Source organism: Phalacrocorax carbo, chromosome 2, assembly GCF_963921805.1.
Source record: "Phalacrocorax carbo chromosome 2, bPhaCar2.1, whole genome shotgun sequence".
Lineage (NCBI taxonomy): Eukaryota > Metazoa > Chordata > Aves > Suliformes > Phalacrocoracidae > Phalacrocorax > Phalacrocorax carbo.
The window spans coordinates 129,892,016-129,909,642 of NC_087514.1; positions in this window are offsets into that span (position 1 = coordinate 129,892,016).

Here is a 17,627-nt window from a genome sequence, read left to right on the forward strand (position 1 = left end):
TAGGTCTGTGGCAATGGTATTCATTGTATTGCAGAAATGTGCTCTAAGAGTCAGTGCTCATCTTGAAAAAGAAAAAAAAATATTTAGTTCTCAGATCTGATCAGCTTGTAGAGATGAACCTGAGTGTTAACTGGCATGGAAATGTCTTTCTCAGCTGACAATTACCAAAGAGGGGGAATCTTTCATGATTATTGTAGTAAGTTGTTAACCCTGAAACCTAAAGATGCCAACCCAAACACCAACTGTTTAATTGTTGATAACATTACCATAAGGACCCAATTAACTAATTTTCCCCCAAACAAAACTTCTCCACTTCATCTTGTTGCCTAAAAAGATCTACTTCTTATTTATTTTGTCAAAACCTTCAGTTTTTCTTTCTCCCAGCAGGGCTCCTGCATTAGGTATTGACAGTATAAAACTCTGCAGCCTGCAAATTTATAATGTAAGAGTGGCAGAAGTAACTCAGAGAGCACTGCCCTTAGTTCAACATGAAAATTAATAAAGTAGTAAATGTGCCAACAACTCTGGAACTTACCAGTAGTTCCCGTAAGCCTGGTGCAGGTGCTGTGATCCTTGCTGTACGGTTCTGCAGTGCCTTCCACCTGACTGCTCTTACTGTTACCATCTTCTAACATCCTACTCATTGGCATGAGGTTTTCTCCAACAGATTAAGGGTTCAGCCTGGTATCCATTCAGTCATTTGGTTTTTCTTATCTCATTTTTTAAATTCTGTACAATGGGAGTTTGTCTGGGTTTGTTTTATCTTGTTTGAAATAGAGGTAACAGCTGTTTAAAATAGAGTCTGCTCTTAGAAAGAGAAGGAAGGACTACATGAATTTTAAATAAATCCTGCTTAAACTGAAGTTATTTTATTCAGGAATAATTTGTGATTGTAATGATTCACTGGGATCCCACTTATACTATTCTGCTGGCACAAAGGGAAGTGCAGAGGCTTCTGGCTTTCCTGCCAGGATGTATCCCTAAGAACCTGAGACTGCAGAGTTCCAGTGGGAACTAAAGACATCCCTTCCTTCCATTACTGTGGCTCAAATGGAAAAAAGATTCAAGGTCTTTTCAAGGAATTGCTAAGGATTCAAGGAATGGCTAAGAACTTTATTTATTCTATAAAATATATATTGACCTAAGCTGATTTTGTAACTGGAGAGTTATAAATAGGTTTCACACTGAAGGCAGCATCAAAAAACTGACATTTTTTGAGACAAAACCTCCTTACTTTTCCTCTGTAAAACCAGAGTCAGCACAGATTGAAGGAACTGGCAGTTTGCTGAAGGTGTTAACAGCTCTTTGAGGTGTCTGTAATATGCAACTGGGTACACATTATTCAGTTAAAATAGTCTCTCATATATTTTATTTAGAGGTATTTAGAATATGTTCCAGGTGGAAAATACTAATGAATTCCAAACTGTTAGCTTGTAATGATGCTGACCTACTTAGATTTTGGATTCATTTGTTGTTTAAATTTGTGCTTGCAAGTACACCTGAAGTGTTCCTGAACTTCAGACTGATCGTATGTTTTTATCCACCCTGCTAAAATCGCCTACCATTCCAATTAGCACAACTCTACCTGGGAAACTGCTCCTGTTCTCACTTACACCTTTTTACTTTTAGCTTTTTCACTTATATCACAGTAGAAAATAATCTTTATCTACAAGCTCCTAGGCCTTGAGATATGCAATAGTTTATGAAACAGGAGAACAGACAGTTTTCCCAGCCTTCCAAACACAGCCAAACTTTAACAACCAAAACAGGTTTGTTTTGTTTTGTTGTTTTGTTTTCCTGTAGTAAATAACTGATGGCTTAGAGCTTTGCAAATATACTGCTGTTGCCAAAGTCTACCAGAAGTGACAGTAGTGGCAGGACCCAAACACGTACACACTGGAATAATCATTTGGATGTTCAGATCGGGAACTCTACAAAATTTGGGCATGTGCAAAATATCACTCAATCTGTTTTTGGAGCTTTAAGACTTATCAGTTATGTTATTGTGTTTTTTTTTTTTCTCCAAAATGTTCTTTCTCTTCTCCCCTGTTCTATTACCTCCTTCTCTGTCTGGCTAGAGGGTTTTGGATTAATGCAGCAAAAGTGACTAGAACATGTGTTTAAGGATGCTGAGCATCCAATGTGTCTGAGAAGCTGCAGGTGCTTAGAAAATATGATGCCTTAGAAAATATGTGAAATATAGACTTCGGGAGGCATTAAAATTGAACATCGTGGCCATTACATGCACAGCTGTCCAAAATAATATGTTAACATCCCTGTTTATCCCCTTATTGTCGTTAGATGCCTTTTGTTTCCCTTTGTGATTGATCTGTAATGAAGTGTTGAGTTTTGTACCTCTTACATTGTGTTTTGACCTGGCCCTGACTACTGCAGCCACTCAGATTGCATTTCTCTCCAGAGCAGCCAGAAGAACTATTGCATATTGTTTTTATGTAGTATCAACAAAGTACAAGAGGAAAAGGATTATGGATTTTAAAAATGTGTTTCTTGCCTAAACCTTTACCATTCAGCTGACGGTAATCCAGGCAGACAGCCTCGGTGATCTATAATTTGGTCTAATTCTTCAGAAAGATAGCTGCCTCTCTCCTGAGAGGGGAAGAGCTGTCAGACTTCTCCAGTTCTGCATTTGTGATTTTTCCAGTTTGGATGAAACTAGTTTCCTAATTTTCTTTACAGAAGGAGGTAAAATCCTGACTTATGGGCCAGTGGTAGAGCTTTTATCACCTGCATACATTTTCACATCAAAGAGCTTGTGCAGCTGCCTGTTTTTCAGACGGTGCCCTTTGGACCTAAAGCAGTCAGAATCAGACAGGAGCAGTCAGAACCCAAATTTTTAGTCATGAATCTGAATAATCAAACCTAGAGTATTTCATACATTACATAGAAGAATTCCAGATCTGGCATTATTCTTCTCAAAGTCATTAATCTCGTTTTAGGCAGCCTTCTCTTTTTCTAGTCCCCAAGGGAGCTGTGCTGCGGAGCGGTCCCTCTCTCCCATGCCAGCCCTCTGTGCACTGCTGGGATTAGCCTGCATTTCTCAAGCCTGTGGAGGTTTCTTTTGCTTCTCATTTTGTTTGTTTCCTGATGTATAATAGGCCCTATCCATGTCCCCTCTCTCTTTGCCTTATTAGGCTTATAGAACTTCAGGATTACGGCAACTGGGCCATTACAGCAAAGCTGCTGAAAGTAATGTAATGACCTCCGTGGGTTTTGAAGTCAGGAGTTAGAGCTGATGCTTTATAATGCTGAAACATTTTAAATAATCTTTAATAACTCCTCCACCCTTTTTGTGTCCCCCGATTCTCAATTTACTCTTCTAAAAAAGTAAGTGGAGTTTTTCTGCCTCATCTTCTCCATGTAAATCATTATGTCTGACCCATAAATATAAACTCCAAAAGAGCAAATACTTGCATCTGAAAAGGTTGGAATGGCATGTATTTTCCTGAAGGGACAGAAGCCCTCTCAATATATCCAGGAAGACTTTATTAAACATCCACTTAAAATTACATGAAGTTAAATACCACTTTGCAAAAGGGATTGTGTTGGAGAACAGCATGTATGTAATTAAAACTATTTATTATTGTTTACTAACAAATTTAGACTACAGGATTACAGCGTAAACCCACACTTGTTTACTAATCCTCCAGATTAAATTGTTATTCCTACAATTATTTGTTTTATCAGTGTAAATACATTATGAAAAACTGGTGCAGCACAATGGATCCCAAGGCAGCCCAATTTTTTCTGGTTTCAGTGGATCTACATCAGACCTGAACATGAGCCAGTCTTTCTGTTTTCCTGCTTCCGCTGCAAAAATTAGCTGTGGATATCAAGAAGAATTGGTGGTCTATGTAAAGACGAGTATGATTTTTTAAAAAATCAATTATTGATCTCCTTCATGTCACAATTTGTGACACAGTGTGTGAAACTAATAAATTTCTGAAAAATATTCATCTGTGGTTCAGCTACACCCGTTATATTTCTTGGAATATCACACGGAAAATGAAGCTACCAAAAGGAAACATCTGTTTGTATCTAAAAACCCAAACATTTCTGAAGTTTAGCAACATGCATTCTTCTTGGGGCTGCCACCTATTATACTCAGCTCTAGAGCAAATACCAAAAGGATACTTGAGGTGACCTTTTGTATCAGATTAAACAAAATGAGAAAACACTTGGCAATCAGACTTCCTCTGCTAGGCCATGGGAAACAGAGGAACAGGCAGAGGAACAGATACAGTAAAAACATACTAATTCAATCTCATTTGCTTTAGAAGAGTGCAGCAGTGAAGAGAACAACTAACTGTGAAATACCTGAGGTCTCTGTAATTTAGCACATCTTGATGTCTGGCTAGATTCTCATGACAAGGCCTATCTCAAGCAGCAATAAAATGGGAGAGGATGAAGAAAAATGAACGACTAGAAAATGTTATGTGGGAAATGGTTTTCTTTCAAAAGCTATATCTTAGGAAGAAAATATCCCCAGTGGACTGCAATTTTTATCAGTGTTCTTGTTGCATGTTAACACATGCTGGCTTTGAATATTTTTTTTAAACCAGTGTGGATTTCAAGGTTCCCCGTGCTTGTGTAAATCTGTGACTCTCTTGCTTGCTAGTGTGCCGGGCAAAGCTGGGGGAGGAAAACAGATTAGTTTCCCAGTGAGGCTGAGCTAGCAGTGAGGCTGAATGCTGTTAAAATAATAGTCCTGTTTGCTGGTGGATGCTCATTCCTTCCATCTGTCCCTCCAGCACATGGTGGCTAATATCACTACTGACAGTATATATTGCTGCTCCTTGCCACTTGTTGGTAAGATCACTGGATTGTTTATTTGCATCTGTCAATGACAATGCATGAATAATAGGAACAGTCAGCTCTACTAAGCAAATGATAGATCTATGATCAAATGACATCCCGCTCTAAAAGGTGAACTGATAAAGCAGCCATCAGGGAAGGGAGGATAAATGCAGATGTTTAACTGTTATGATGATTTGGATTATTATGCAGGAGGTCTATACACCGAGGCTCTTAGGAGGTTCAATTTTAGGTCTTCAGTGCATTAGGGGTAGTTTGGTTTGGTTTCTCAAACTGGTTGTTTGATATCACAAGTGATTCTCTAGCTGCGTGTTGCAGCCTGACTCCAGTGTGTCTTGCTCCTTGCTGCTGCTGCTTTCCATCCGCAGCAGTTGCTCATGCTCAGATCTTGGAGTCCTTCTTTGTGTGCAAGCACTCAACCCCTGCAGGCTTCTCCTAACTGGATGGGACACAAAGGACAGCCTCCCTCCACCTTCCAGATGGGAGCAGCTGCAAGAAGAGTGGGAAGGCATGAGGACATTTGAGGTTTCCACCACAGCCGTGCGGGCAAGAAGCCCAGAGGACAAAATTCAAGACCTGTTATGGAGCCAGTAGGCAGGGATGGGAAAAAAAGAGAGGGAGACTTTGCCTGGAGACAAAACTGCAGTGATGGCAAGGATGATGGCCAAACAAGGGCTTGGTGAGAAAAAGAGTTTGCAGCATGCAGAACCTTTGCCTGGGTTATGAAAATTCAAGGCCAGAAGTGCTCATAAGGTTGTTTTGGCCTGCTGAATTGTTCCACTTGTACATCCCTGTCTAACAGCCAAGAGACAGAGCTCCCTGTTTCCTTGGGTTTTTTTTAGACGAAGGAATATGAGTATTTCAACACTCTCCCCAACCCAGCCCTTCCCGTCTTCATGCTGAGTAGTCAGAGATCACCACTGACAGAATTTTTCTTGAAAAAAACGGCCCATCCCCACTGTAGGCTACTACCTCCAGCAGCAAAGTTTCATTGTTTATCAGTAAGCAGGTCTAAATGCACTTTCAATAGGATCATAAAATCTTCCTGGCTCTGAGGCAGCTGGAAGGAGAGGCACCAGAGCGGTTTCCACCTTTGCCTGACAGCATTGCTGCTTCTCTGTTGCAGCACGCTGTACTCCCTCTGCCAGGCACCTGGCGTGAGACTTACGGCTGTGGGTTGATGCTGTTAAATCACAAGTAAGCCAAATATCACATTTCTTAGAAATAAAAGTGATTTCTTTAAAGCTGTTGAAAGTCATGGGAAACTTGGACTGCTGAATGAAGTGTATGTGTAAGCTCCCATCAGGGTAATGGTGGCGTTGGCTGGATGTGGCAGAGTAATTTGTAGCTGATGTAGGTGGACTTTGCAGGGAGTTGCTCTTCTACTTACAAGACAGATGGTGATATGTGGGCAGATACACAGGATTAAACTCAGTTCTTATTTCAGCCACAAAACACAAAGGTAATCGAGTCCTGTAGGTACTTTTCGGGAGTAAATGGGATCTTCTTCCTCTGCTGTCACTGGAGGTCCCATGCAGAGTGTGCTGAGGTGTGGAGCAATTGCCCACTGCAGCTGACTTGCCCCAATTGGTAGAAGAGCTCCTGGGGGAGATTTGGCCTCTGGAGAAGGAGTTTCCTAGACTGAGAATTCAACTGGTAGCGACGTACCCCCGGTGAACCTGACAGGCTCGCTCCTGAGAAGGGCTCAAGGAACACCACACAGTTATTTAAGCATCCTTTTAAAGAGTCACTCACTGCAGGCAGTATGCAGACTTTGTTCCATTCTGCTTTTGTACAAGTATCCTCCTCCTCGAACCTCTCTTCTTTTCCACTAAGAGTTAGAGATCAGTATGAGCCAACCCCCCTATAGACTCTGTGAGGCCAGAGAAGCTGACTGAAAGAGAAAGCCCTACTGGATGTCCAAAATAGTAGCTGAATTTTTTGAGATTTTGGAACTAGGGGTAGAGAGAAGGGGGGAAAACCAGCACAAACGTATATATGTTTCTTCAAATGCAACCCTTAAGCTATTTTTGTCTTTGCATCACTTTTGGATTTTTCTTCTCTCTCTTCCTTTCCCTGTTTTATGTTCATCCATTTTTCTGTATTTTTCCTTCTACTCTTTCTCTAAGTCCCTGATATTGACATTGTTCCCACACATCTGTTAAAGCCCTCACAGTGTTCTTTCTGGCTAGGTGTTCATTAACCTTTTATGTTGTATTGCAGGAAAAAAACCCCAGATTAATTATATTTTGAAGATTCCCAACATCAATGATGACAGATTTTCTCATTGTAACTTCAACACATTTCCTGAGCACAACTTCTTTCTTCTTCCTCCATAAAAATGGGAGGCTTAAAAATCAACTCATTTAAGCCCCTTGAAAAGTCATGGTTCCAGCATGCTTCCTCACAAGTTCATCCTTAAGGATGTGCAATTTACCACCTCAGAATTTTGATGTTGTCACACATAATTATAGAGTTGATAACAAACAAAAACAAGCTAGTCATTAATTTGAGAATTATACAAAGCTGGATAACACAAAAAACCTCAGCACGTATATTCTCTGCCTGAGTTGCCCTGGCAGTCTGCAACATCCATGACTCCAGGCCTTTTCTCACTGTACATGGTTCCTCCTCAAAACTGTGGAGCATTTAGAAGACAGCTAGCTTTCTTTGACCCTTTTCTCCCTGTTTTGCTTGGATCCCCTTTCCTAATACAAAAGCATATTTATCTCTTTCTCTCCCTTGTCCAAACATCCTTGTTTGACTTGGTGAACAAGTTGATATGTCTCCTTCATAAAAGTTGGAAGTATATTTATTCTGAAATTAGTAATCTGCAGTCTCCAAACACTTTCATAGACATAGAAAAAAATTTGCTTTATTAGGTTTCAACCTCCCTATTGCTCGAGGTCTATCCAGTTCAGTAGATGATATTTGGTTTAAAGACTGACTATAGACTCCTGCGTGGCAAAGTCATGAAATAATCCTGCTCAGATACTGAATGCTATTCCATAATTATGTCATAACCTCAACTGGAATAGATTTCCACAGATTATTTCAACAGGAAAACATTTTAACATGTTAACATGCCTCAGATCCTGAGGGCCTGTGTAACCTCATGGGTTATGTTAAGAGGAAGCTGCTTGAGGAAGCTGCAGTAGACAGGCTTCCCTGAAACCTGGGGCTTAGTTCAGCACAGCTTTCAATAAATAATAACACATCTGAGCTGAAAACTAGGAGTTTAAAGTTGTTTCTCCTTCTGTTTTTTTTTAATGTTAACACTAACCAGGCAGATGAATTTTGGAGGAAAAGTGGAAGAAAAGTAACTAATACTGTTTGTAAAACTGGCTTAGATAGTTGGATAGGTATTTGGGAATACATTTTTCTTCTTGTTAGGATACATAGGTGCAAACAGTATTGACTCTGTGTCTTTCTGCATACCTGAGTATTAGTCATAACATCTGGACCCGGAATACTTCTTCAGCTCTCAGCTCAGGCTGAAAGCCCTGTGTCCCTTTTGGTGAGAAGGGGCACTGCCTTCAGGATGTACCTCCCCACTTAATATTTTCCTTGCAGTTGTGTTGTTTCTGTGGCAGTAATTTTCATGTTACTTCCTGATCCAGTTTTCCTCTAGAACATAAATACCAGCATCATCTCTTTCAAAGTACTTAAAGACACCAAATGTTTTTTGTCAGCAAAGGTTTGCTAATAAGTAACATAAACTGAAATGACTTTGTCAAATTAAAGAAGTTAAAGAATAGAATTAGTGAGGGGCTGACTCCAAGAACAATCTAGACACAGTCAGAAACTGTCTAGACACTGTCCTGGGCAACTGGCTCTAAGGGGCCCTGCTTGAGCAAGGGGCTGGGCCAGATGACCTCAGAGGTCTCTTCCAAGCTCACCTCTTCACTTATGATACTGCTGTTCTGTGTCTTAACTTTCAGCCATATCCATTTGCATTATTTAAGTAGTAACTGGAGCTATTTTCACCCAAGGTACGAGCAGAACTGCTAGTTGAAGACATGTAGGTTTTTTCCCCTAATCACATACACTGAAGTATATGCGCTGCTGAAGTTCATCGGGTGAAAATCAGCTATGTTCATTGTCTAGGCACTTTGAACATCTACCAATGGTGATGCTGGTTAGTCAGGGTTTTCTTTTTTTTTCCCCAGAATGAAAATGTCCTCTTCATAGTCTTTGATGGATTTCAGCTTTGTGACTCTTAAGCTTGTTCAGATCACTTTCAGCAAACAGTAAATTAAGCCATTCTTCCTAATCTATCTACTGTCCATAAACAATCACTGTTTTTCTGACGCAGTACCTGAAACAATTCATATTTTTGTTACGATCAAGCTTTTGTCTTGTTTCTCAGTGAATTTGAGGGCTGATCTGTGTTTTAGTATTCAAATATCATAGCTAAAACCACAGTCAGTATTATAAATAGCCATCTAAATAACATAGAAACTCCTGATCAGGTGGCCCCACCTTTGTAATTACTACTTCCTCCTTGGACTAATCATATCATCACAACAATTACAATCATCTTCAGTGAAAATACAAGCATAGACAACCACTGACACTGGGTCACGTCCAATTTAGAAGTCACCAGAGTAATTGCCAGCAATTTGCCCAGCTGCAGTCATCTGTGCTTTTAATTTAATTTTTTTTCGTCTGTGTCACTGCTTGTAGTTTCACTTTGATCAGTGTCTGAGAAGAAGTAGTAAACAATTATAGTATTGGTCTGCACTTGCAGTTACTCTGTTTTGTTTTGGAGGAGGGTTTTGCAGAAATACGGAAGGGAATACAAAAATGGTTTTAATTTACACTTCCCCTGTGCCCTTTTAGAGCCCTCTCACAGTGAATAAAATATTCACTTTTTTTTTTCCCCTCCCCGGAGCAGCATAAAGAAGCCTCAGCGACACTGTCAATTCCAGTCATACAGAAATTGCAAGCATTAGCAAAACAGTGGATTTGGTGTTCATTTTAATTTGCTTTCAATAGTTCAAATGGTACTGTTTTCTATCTTAAAAAATTCCCTGTGACTGAGAAGGCTGGAAACACACTTAAAAATAAAGAAAGAAAAAGAAAAATCTCTCTTGCAATAATGTGGTGGATCAAGAGCTGGATAGTTTAAGGAAAACAGCAACATTTATATAAAGCTGTAAATTTGAAATGCTGTCATGCAAATCAGACTGTAAGACTCATCACCAAAAAATAGCGCTAGATAAAGACAGGGGGTTGGTTTTTCAGATGAGGGAAATCTTAGATGTGAATTTTAATGTTTAGCTCCCTGATCAAAATGCAGACTGTAATCTTGCTCCATGTGATTTTCTGGCTTGATTTAATGGGTTCTGGACAGTCTTGACAATCCCTCCATATGTTGTAGAGTTCAGAATCAAGTCCCTGATTTCTAGACAAAACTTTTCTTTCTCTTACCATCTGATGAGACATATTTGGGTATATAAAAACCTTTGTGAATAACAATTTCTGTAAACAGAAAGCAAACAGAGTGACCAACCTACACATGATAAAAAAAAAAAGTGTGTTCAAGGGAATTAACCTTCTAAAGTAATTTTACATGTACATTTGCGCTACAGTTAGAAAATTTAGCTGTCTTGAAAAATCATGTTCAAACATAAAACATTTGAGGTAATTTAATAGTTGGCACTTAAAGTTACTGCAATTTGATGTTCAATTCAAACCAGATGTTTATTTTTTGCAAGAAGTCTATTCTGTTGTCAGGGGAGAGAAAAAGCATTCAAGGTTATGGAGCAGACGTTTCTTACTGCAGTTGATTAGAACAAATTACCAAGAGCTGCACTTCACATTTGAAAGACTGAGGCGTTTATGATCTCAGGCCCCAACAATTAAAGAAAACAAAAATAAAGGGATCGAAAGTATACATACTGTGAGCAGTTAAACTACAAGAATGTTGTGGATCCCAAACAGCTGGATTCTATTTGAACTCAAAAAGTTTAATAGCATAAGCCTGCACATCTTCTTTTCCACTTCTGAGGATCATCTGCCAGATGGAGAAGCTCCCCCATTTCCTTGCACTGTACAATTGTGTAACAGGATAAAATGACTTGATGTGCTGGAGCAGAACCAGTACTTTTAAACGAAGGAACGATATATAGTTCTTAGAGAAGATCAGTTTGATGTAAAGGAAACAAAGGTAATAAAACTTCCAGCTTCAGTAGTTAAATGCTTGCAGAAAAGTTATTTTATTCAGGTACCAAGCAAGCCAGTAACATTGGTGCAGTACTGAAATCTGCATTGCTCGGAAGTGGGATGTTCTAGTGAGTTCATGTTTTAAGATTATGGAATCTTAAAATGTGCCCCAAAGTTATTTCCTGCTCATGTTTTTGAATTATAGGTCTCCCGTCGTCATGCTAATTGGACACTGGACAATAACTCCTCTGCACATTGTCCAAACTTATTACTTGGAAATAAATTTAGTAAGGAAAGCAATGGGACAAAAAGTAATTCTTGTTCAAGACAGTAGTGATCTTGCAACAGGGCTGAGAGAAATCAACAATGTACTAGACCTTGCTGTAAGAGGAACTGCAATTTAATGCTCTTCAGACTCTTGCTTCGTCTCCAGTCGCACACAGGGTCTGTAGAGACCGTCTGTGGTGTGTTAAGGAATGCACAATTCGTGTCTCATGTCATAGAAGTTTGCTTCCCAGGAAGATACTGGTTCTGCTGTCTGTGGGACCCTTCATGCACATGAAAGGAGAGGAGGAATTGCTTTTTGCCATGTAATTTAACAACACTAATTAAATAAAGATATCCACAGTGCACTGAGTAGCATTAATTACAGCCCATTTTGCTGTAGAGAGCGCATGTGTAGAGCGGGAACTGCACAGAAGCCAAATCACATAAATGTGTTTTAAGTACATGTGCTGGAACTCCACCAATTCCAGCTCTAATAGCAACTCAGGAGGGAAAGTCCTGCTGCTGACCCAGAGCACCCTGGGGGCAAGAACTGAAAAAAAGTCTTTGGACCAAGCTTGAATTGCAGGCAGGGGCTGTATGAGACAACTTGGCTTTCAGGTAGTCAGCTTCCCTTAAGTGCAGCTCACAGTCTCCATGTCCAGAGATGAAAGGGAAGCCAAAACTGGTGAGACGGTCACAGGGTTTCTGTGCTGCTTCTGGCTTGGTTTACAGTCATACAAATGCATTCTTCAGTATAGAGCAAAAGCACGTAGACTTCCGAGGCCTGAACGGGTTATCTTCAGCTGTGCAGCTGAATTTCAGCCCTGAAGCATAAGCCTGCACAGCATGATTAGATGGTGCTTTATGCATCAGCTAGCTGACCTATGCTAGAGAGGATGCTGAAACTTTGGTGCAGCTAACGTATCAAGTGAAGCCACAGAGCTGCTGTGACGATCATTGCAACAGTTCACTGGCTGCTAATCCAGCATCTCCCTGTTGCTAAACAAACCGCTCCTTATAAAGCTCACTTTTTTCCCCACTGCATGTTGCTTTTAGCAGGAAAAAAATGCCCCTCACTTGAGCCACAGTGTGGTCAAGCTTATAGAAATCTCTTACCACTCCAGCAGTGTGAAAGAATTATGTATGATTTTGAGACAAATGTCCTCGGTCTGTTAAGATTTTTAAAGTCACTTTGGTAAGAACTGACAACACTCAGCACATCTTTATAAGCTGGAGTAAGACTCATTGGTATGTTTTAGAGGGCTCGAAAGGATGTATATTACTTTTATGTTTAGCCTTCTCCAATAACTCTGTAACTATTTCTTCAGTTTAGAAGTAGAAAGATGCCTGTTTAACTTCAGTTCCCAAGCTCTAGCTGGGTTTGAGATGGAAACTGTGTTTTCTCCCAGCTCATCTATCACTAATAATAAGATTTCTGCCAGCTGAAAGATACTTGTGGAGCCCTATTGACCCTACTGGGGCCAAGCACAGCTTACTCAGTATTTCTGCTAGTGAACATAACATTGACACCGTCTGCTTACAAGTGCTGGTGAGCTGCCTGTCCAGACCCAGCAGTGGATAAAGTAACTGAACATATTGCTCTTTGGCTTGGGAAGAGAGGTACTTCCTAAAAAAGAGTTTCTTTGGGACTAAAGAGCAGTGCCAATTCTATATGTGGGGTTGCAATTCTGTAATACTGAGATTGCAAAAATGAGAATAAAAGCATATATGTCTACATACTTTGCTGCATATTTCACTGGGACTACATGGAAGAGTGTCTTCATTCATGGGATTCCAGGTGGTATTTGTGTCTAGCAAAACTTTAATTTTGAACTTGGAAGAGGATTTTCTCAGCTGTGCTGCAACCACCAAATGAGCATGAAAGCAGCGGTACCGCCGCATCGCCGTGCTCTGCCCTCTCAAGAGGAACCAAAGCTTACGCGGACGGCAGGAGAGCTTCTGCAGGATATCCACAGGCCTTTAAACCAGCTGTGACTGCAGGAAATTGTGGATTCCGTAAAACCCGTGTGGTTTGCATGCGACGTGAGACGCTGCCGGGCTCCCGGCTCAGCTCGGCTCTTCACCCGAAGTCAGCTAGTACCACCCAGTGGTGCTGGGGATTATTACAGGTTCTCAGATAATTGGTTTATATTTCGTAAAAATCAGATGTTTTTCTTGGTAGTGGAAGAAGCAGCGAGAAACGAGGCTAATAATCTCTGTAAAGAATTGGTGTAAGTTCCCTGTGTGAAATGTCCTTCCCAGGGCTGGAAGCAAGAAAGTAGTAAGAAGGTCACAAAAGTATGTGGCATTATCTCCTTCGGATGCAAATGAATTGCTCGTGTTTGCAGTGTTCCAAGCTGTTTTACTCTGGTTCTGCCAATACTTCTGCAAAACAGCATGTGTATACTGACTTGCAAACTACAGGTGTTCAGATACCCACAAATTTTATGCAGCTTTAAAAAAGTTGTAATGCTATCGGTGATCACGGCTTCTTTCTAAATGGGAAATGAAAGCATTATTTAATGTATTGAAGTGTATAACAAGGTTTCAAAGATTGTTTAAGTGCTGTAAAACCCTCTCAATCTTCCCCCCCCCCCATAGAGTTATAAAGAATGAATTGCAAAAAATGAAAAAGGATGTAACTGATCGTATGTTGTAGCTGCCATATTAACATTAACTGCATTATTCTGTTGATACTAGATCCACAGAGCTTAATTCTGTATTATGTTTACCGGACGCCTTCAAGTCTGACTCCATTTAGCCCTTTTTTTTTAAAGTGTGCCAGAGCAAAAAGCACGCTTTAACAGTATATTCGACTCCTCTATAGATTGTGAAAATAAAATCTTGACTCCAACAGGTGGTTTTCATGAAACTCTAAAAAAATGGCAGCAAAAATTACAAAAAAACCCACTTCAGCCTAGTGTATTCATTGTATGATTAGTTACCGTGTGTGAACTGTGAAAATGAAACCAGAAACAAAGCTGAAGTAAAAGGGAAATGTACCATAGACAGTGAAAAATACTTAACATAGTGGCCTTTTTCCCCTTTTGTATCTTCATTTTGCAGAGTCTAAAGTCTTCCTAGTCACATATAAAAAGAGTCAATTAAAATTATTTTATTTCAGCAAGGCTTTCATTACAACCTAAACCATTTCAGACTTGAACTGAGGATGCAAAGTCTGAAGGGTGCCGGAGAACGCACTTGAGATCTTTGTGCAGCAGCAGGGTGGTGGTTTAGATGATCTAATAGGGTTTTTCCATCTATAACTTTCATTAGGTTTCTGATTATTTTTTTTTTTCAGAACTTATTCATGTCCCCAGCCTGTTACTAGGGATGTGTATGGACATGTAGGGTTCTGGAAGACACTGTGCTCTTCATTAGGCTTTTGGTCCAAATTTCAATACCAGGCCTGGTCCTGAAATATTTTAACATGATCCGTGGTGCTATACTTTAACTTTCTAGTTTGGAAAATTAAAACCAAACAAACAAAACCCAACCAGCCAAAAAAAAACACCAAACCCCAAACCCAAAAAAAGACAAAGATAAGGAGAAGGAGAGATTCATTCACTACACCAGAACAGGAGATACCTGCAAACCACTTTTTTAAAAATATTGAACTGTTGAGCTGAAATTATTATATGCTGTAGATAATATTTTATGTTTAAGTATGCAATTAACATTAGTCTGTTCCTATGAATGTACCAAAATTTATTGACTCTCCTAAGAATGGCAATAATCTCCTTTGGTTTTGCTGATGCATTCCTGCTCTTGTGCTATAGTTAAGAGATGCTCATTTCAGAGCTTGGAGTGGTATTTCAGCAGCTGACCACAGGGGATCTTGAAGCTTTACAGGGGACTTCCACCAGTGCTGAACAGAGCGCTTCACAAGTGCTTCATGCAGCGTACTCCCACCAGAACTGGGTTAAACAGATAGTAAGAGACTCGCTTAAAACCTACTTTCTTGTTACTCTTGTAGGTTTTTTGTCCTACTACTGTAGTATAAATCCATGTGGAGTTATCCTGTTCAGCCTTTAAACAGCTGGGAAATAGGAATGTGGGAACATGGGAGTATACTTATTTTGTATGCTGTTCTTTTTGGAGCAATATGTACATTTGCAAGCTGTGTAACAAATTGCTATCACGACCAGCAAGTTAGAAAGGTTGTGAAATTTCATAATTTTACTGTTTGAGGATCTTTTTTTTTCCCTTTGAGATTGCTGGGTCACAATAATCCACTGCTGGATTTTTTTTTTTTTGAGTGAGAAGGGATTTCTTTTGCAATTCCTAGTATATCAGTTCACCTGTTACTGTAGATCAGTCCTTCCCCCTTTCTGTCCCTTTGTTGTTTATTTGTGGTTTAGTTCCTTCCTCGCCTGCACCACCGTGTGCCACCAATATCTGTGAAGGAAGCCAGATCTGTGCACTAGGCTGGTTGATGAGTAAACCAAGAAAAAATGTGAGGGGGGTTGCTTGCAGGTGGATCAGTTCCACAGAGCTGCCTTGGCATGAGAGAAGTGGTGAGGGCAAGCGGCAGGAAGAGGGTGAGGGATGGAAACATATTTCTGCAGCAGGATGGACTAAGACAAATACTGAAACACAAACCTGCCTTAAAGCATACACAAAACAGGTTTTCATCTAAAAACCAAATCTTTTGGGTCTCCCTTTCATGTTAATTTGCATGCCAAAAAACTTCTTAAAACTCCATCCTTACAACTCTCTAACTTTTTCATGTCTCCTCCCATCCCTTTGTCCATCCACTTTAACTGTGTACTGGGGTCATAAAGTCCAGTACCCTCTCAAGTCCTCTCTGTGTTGCTTTTAAATAAGTCCTTTGTATATTCATTTATAAATGCTTATTTTGGTAACTATGTGCACAGAAGATTACCCAGTTCCTCACTTCAGTGGTGGAAATAAGATTGATTGCACTAAATGTCAACAACAACGGCCAGGCTAGGAAGGCTGCTGTGGGAGGTCCCTGTGAAATTTCTTTTAACTTTGATGTGAACAGAGCTTGGGACTAAAATGGCTGATGCAAATGGCAAGGACTACTATCCCTGGAAAGGGTATAACACTTCGGGGGTAAGCAAGTGAGGGCAGCTTTGTGCAGTAGTTGTCATAAAAAGACTAAAATATGCATTTTTTTCCCCTCTCACAATGAATGCCCTGGGGTTTGATCCATATTATTCCTTAAGAGATTTTTTTCCCACTCACCCAGTTATTATTATTCCAATTGGCTTTAGCTGAACCTTTTTGGTAAACCAGAGCCGCAGGATTTGAGCCCTTTTGGCACTTACAATGCACATTTAATAACATGACATAATTTTAAGGCACTTCACAGGTGTTAGTGAAGCCTCTTGCCACCTTTATGAAGTTAATGGGTGTGGTAACCTGGGAAAGGGTGGGGAACAAGGACCAGGACTGAAGTTTTTTACTCCAGTAGTGTCTTTCCATAGTCCTTCCTAGGAAGCCATCGCCCTGCTTTTGCCATGTCCTCTCCAGGTAACCCATGTCCTCCTTTCACCTCCCACATCTGCTTGCTCATTCTCCCAGCCCTGCCCTTGGTGGTGGCTGGATGGTGGCAGTGTGGGTGATGCAGGTGTCTCCTGCCACAGAGTCAAACTGTCTCTAATTTGTAGATAATGAAATATGATAGCTTTGGGTGACCAGGTCACGCCACTGACTAAATTAGTAGTTTTAAGTATTTCATGATGGAGGGGGGAAGGGGGAAGATGTGAATTATGCCTTTTGTTACCAGTAGCAGTGGTTGTTGAAACACATTAAAATATGAAAACATTTTTCATTGCTTAGGTTTACTGTATTCTGTTTTTCCATTGTTTACACATGCAAATATATTAATTGGATTTATTTTAACTCTTTTTTCAGTTCATCTCACAGAATGATACAGTGTTGCTGGGACACAAATAACTTTTCATGCACTGCTTTCTGGAGATATCGAGTTTGTTTTAATTTCTAACTTGGAAACATTTCTGTGGGGTATGGGTTTAGACTGGCTTCAATTTTATGAAAATTATTGGTTTGTGGGTAAAATTAACCTATTAGTTTTGCTTTAAAATAATTCTCACCATTCCCAGCCTGGTGAAACTTTCTTGGGGGATTTACTGATTGCCCAGGAATCATACTCCAGGCTTGTACTTATATGTGACAGACTCAATAGGCTAATTATGTTGTCTTTTTTTAGTTTTTGCTTTCATGTGATTTTTATTAATTGGATGGATTCATTTGGTGCTGTTTTCTGTTACCATTACAATCCTTGCTATGAGTACCATAACGATACTTGCTTTGTAGGCTCTGGGTAATAGCTCCATGTTTTATTGCTTTGACCTGTTTTTCCTGTTTTC